The sequence below is a fragment of the Polyodon spathula genome, chromosome 5, assembly GCF_017654505.1.
Source record: "Polyodon spathula isolate WHYD16114869_AA chromosome 5, ASM1765450v1, whole genome shotgun sequence".
NCBI classification, from domain to species: domain Eukaryota; kingdom Metazoa; phylum Chordata; class Actinopteri; order Acipenseriformes; family Polyodontidae; genus Polyodon; species Polyodon spathula.
The window spans coordinates 10,592,784-10,596,538 of record NC_054538.1 but is presented as its reverse complement, the minus strand read 5'-3'; the positions used below and the strand labels follow the sequence as shown (position 1 = coordinate 10,596,538).

Here is a 3,755-nt window from a genome sequence, read left to right as displayed (position 1 = left end):
CATCCCCTTCCTACAACATCATTAGTCTTCCAATCCAGCCACTTATACTTAACTAGTAGGTGAGAGCCTCGCTTACAGGGGTGTCAGATCGTATAGCAGTCAATCTTCCCTGCAATCCTTCTTCTGTAACAGAGGGAGAGAGAAGGCAAGCCCTGGAGACAGACAAAACTACAATGCGTTAGCACTCATAATACAATGAAGATATCTTCAAGTCCGAGAGTATACCTATCCCATTGACAGTCCCAATGTACTGGAGTCGTGCAACAGTTAACAATAACTAGAACTCTAGCATCCATCAAACTCGGACGCTTACATCAACAACACGAGTTATACTCGCAGTCCACTGTGAAACAGTATTCCCTTAATTTCAACAATACAAAGAGGACTCAACTTTCTTTTCTGTGAGACTTTGCTGCCTTTAGTTGTGCCATTTTGTTTCCTTCTGCTTCTCTTGAATGTATTTGTTGCTTAGGCTGCAGTGCTGCTTCTCTTTCTTCCATGTCCAAAATGGCCCCAGTCTGGTTCCAGTGTGTTCCCCCGTTTCCTGTTCTTTTGGTTCCAGTTATTTAAGGGAACTAATCAAAGGGTGCTGATGACTTGCACCTGACTACATTTAAGGTCCCAATCACTTGTGACCATGATAAAATAATTAAAAGGGTAAAAACACATACATAAAACTCCTTATTGGAGACTCCCATCTGGGTACGTAAAACACATCAATTTAACCTCTGTTTGGGTATAAAAAAATAAATAAAACACACAGTGTAAAAAAAGACAATAAATATTGCAACTAAAACAGCATACAGTAAGATCACCAGTGACTAAAGCCATGAAAACTTTGGTCATCTGTGACATGTATATCTTTGTCTTTTTCAGACACAAAATGAAAATCTCTCCTTTGGCTGTGTTGAACTGTGCATTGTTTGCCCTCACCATCCAGGTAAGGAGGTCTATCTACTTTAAAACCGTATTATACATTTTAAAACTATACTAGGAAAGTGTCATTTTAAACATCCTTCAAATGGAATTTCTCTTATTGTTTGTGATCTTTGCAATCATTCTGAGTGCTCCAGGGTTCTTTTAGTCTAATATCAGCAGTTTTCTCAATCAATCTTACTCATGCTGCTACCTCTCCAGTTATTTTTATGTTATGTGATGGAAAGTTAATGAACCGATTATTTATTTATTTATTTGTATTATTACTATTGTAACATACTACACCGCAAATACCTGCTACTGCTAAGCATACTGCATTTCATTTAAAACAAACCCTATTTACAGCATGCTGATAGTGCATTCTTCATACTTGGTATGAAGAATGCACTTTTTTACATGCAGCTCATCTGTGGGAAGTGACAGCTCTATGCTGCCTACTCTGTACGGCATTGTAAAAAGTAATAGACTACTGCACATTACCTTCAAGTGAGTTAGGCTAGCTACAGTATTCTTACTGACATCTTGAAAAAGTAAAAATTCATGGCACACACAGGATATTTCATGAAAGATTTAAACGACAGTATTCTTGCAGCAGAAGAACAGTAAACTCACCCGGAGGCTTGTGTGTTATCGATGTGACCGTCCATGACAAACATACCATTAGTCATGGGATTTTATGATATATCCTCTATTAACCTAGCTTTTAGCTTGTCTATAGTATCCCAAGAATTTGGACTGACATCCTTGTTCCATTCAAACGATGTGACAATATGTCTTTGACAACTAGAAAGAGAGAGTGGGTGTGCATGGCAGAGGTCATTGTTACACAGTTGAAATGGATTAAGAAGACTGTTCTGATGGTTTTTTGGATGCTCAGGAGAAGCTGAATGCAAGCTCAACGTCTGATAAAGGTAGATTTAAAAAACAGATAATCAATTGCTATTGGAGCAACTGAACCCAAAACCCACTCAGCGTTTTCTACTGCTGGACTAAATACTGAATATTCAAACTTTGTTTAAATGTAATGTATAATGCGAAGAAGACAAATGCATATTTGCATATGTAATGTAAAATACAACACAAAGTTGAGCCACACTGACTTTTACAAAGTCACACTCAAAAATCAACAGAATATCGTCTTTAAATCTTTGGTTCATATTTCTATTTAGTTACTCTATCTACAGTACTCCATGAATGTTCAGGCAGATACAAAGTTAGATAGAAAAAAAATGGAATGGGATCAAACTAAATATATTTTAATTGATATCTGTTTACAACAGGTGACAGCAGTTGAAGCAAGTAAGTATTGTTTTTTTTTTTTCTATAAAAATAATGAATTTACAACTGCTCAAACCTTTAGTTGGCTTTAAGCTTTCTGATTTATATAAAATGCAGATTCTGTTTTATCTAAGACAAAAATTTTGTTATATGTTTTTATTATATTCATATATATATATATATATATATATATATATATATTTATAGCACATGTCGTGTATAAACAAAGGACAAACGATTTGTCAATTTTTAGTAAAATGTACAATGTTTAGTAGATTCTTTTTTTTTTTTTTTGAGGGCCAATTTTAATTATCTTAAAATTGGCAGATCTTAATGCAGTTGCTCATTAAGTCTATATGGGTGATTCCTTGACCCATATAGACTTAACTCTGTAAATTAAAAATACAATAAATAAATGTACAATACATTTGAAGGCAGCAATATTAAGATCATTAGAATATACTCCACAACCTTCATTCATCTGCAATCTGCCTTGCCAGGTAACGAATAAATAAGGATTTGATATCCAGTTATGAAAAGTGGCATAACACCATCCAACACACAGCTACTGTGCTGTACTAATGCTTCAGTATTTTGGATGAAGCAACTTTGCTGCAGTGCTATAGAATGTCCCTAATAATTAGGCAGTAGTGTAGTGCAATGAGTAAATGCAAGTGTAATGCTTTATTAAGTGCTATTAATGACAATACAAATAAGTTGATGATACATTCCTTTCTTATTATACTGGAACAGCTCAGGTCTGTCAACAGGTGGCGATGCTGAGCACTGCTTTGAAATTCTCTGCACTGACTGTAGCTAACTATGCATTGTGGCCAAGGTTCAAAGCGTACTAAGTAATAGTAATGTAGTGTTAAATATATATATTTTGGAGCTGGGGAGTGAAAAGATATTGGGTGGGTGTGTGCTGGGGTTGTCAATGGTACGTTTTAATAAAACTTAAAATCAAACAGGTAAAAAAAAAAATACATTTGTATAATTTTTGTTAATACAGTATGTTATGTTATATTATAACACTGTTGCATTTTGCAGACTTATCAACCGTGGCATATTATGCAGAGCTGATACTTGATGTAGAAGGAGCTGACAGTATTTCATCCGACATACTATCTGCAAATTCCCCACTCATTCTGACTGATGCTGCAAATAATGTCCTACTAACCAACATTAGCATCACTACAGGTAGGTTTCAGGTATATATTATATCGCTTACTATTAATTGTATTTATTGCCAAATGCCGTGGTTCAATTTTTTTCTTAATCTAACTGTCCGCTTGCATTTTACTTGCAAACATATGTTGTTATCTCATGTGTATTTGGTTCCTATTGAGAAATCATGTGAGGTTGTGACCTTCCAGCTCTCTCGGTTATCTCAGAGTAGAAAGGTCATCGTGTCACTTTTTGTAAGAACCAGGAACCAAGGATATCTTTATAGGTTTCCAAAAATTGGACTCCATTGTAAGCATTTGTCATTTTGGGACCCAGATATGTTACGCTGAATCCCAAGCTATAAGATAATATCT

General features: G+C 35.2%; 1 long non-coding RNA gene across 1 annotated transcript; it reads left to right on the top strand.

The window, feature by feature from the left end:
- Window positions 1–873: 873 nt before the first annotated feature.
- LOC121315830 lies at window positions 874–3,408 on the top strand. Its single transcript, XR_005950329.1, has 3 exons — window positions 874–940; window positions 2,217–2,235; window positions 3,265–3,408. It is a non-coding gene; the product is annotated as an uncharacterized LOC121315830 (long non-coding RNA).
- Window positions 3,409–3,755: the final 347 nt, after the last annotated feature.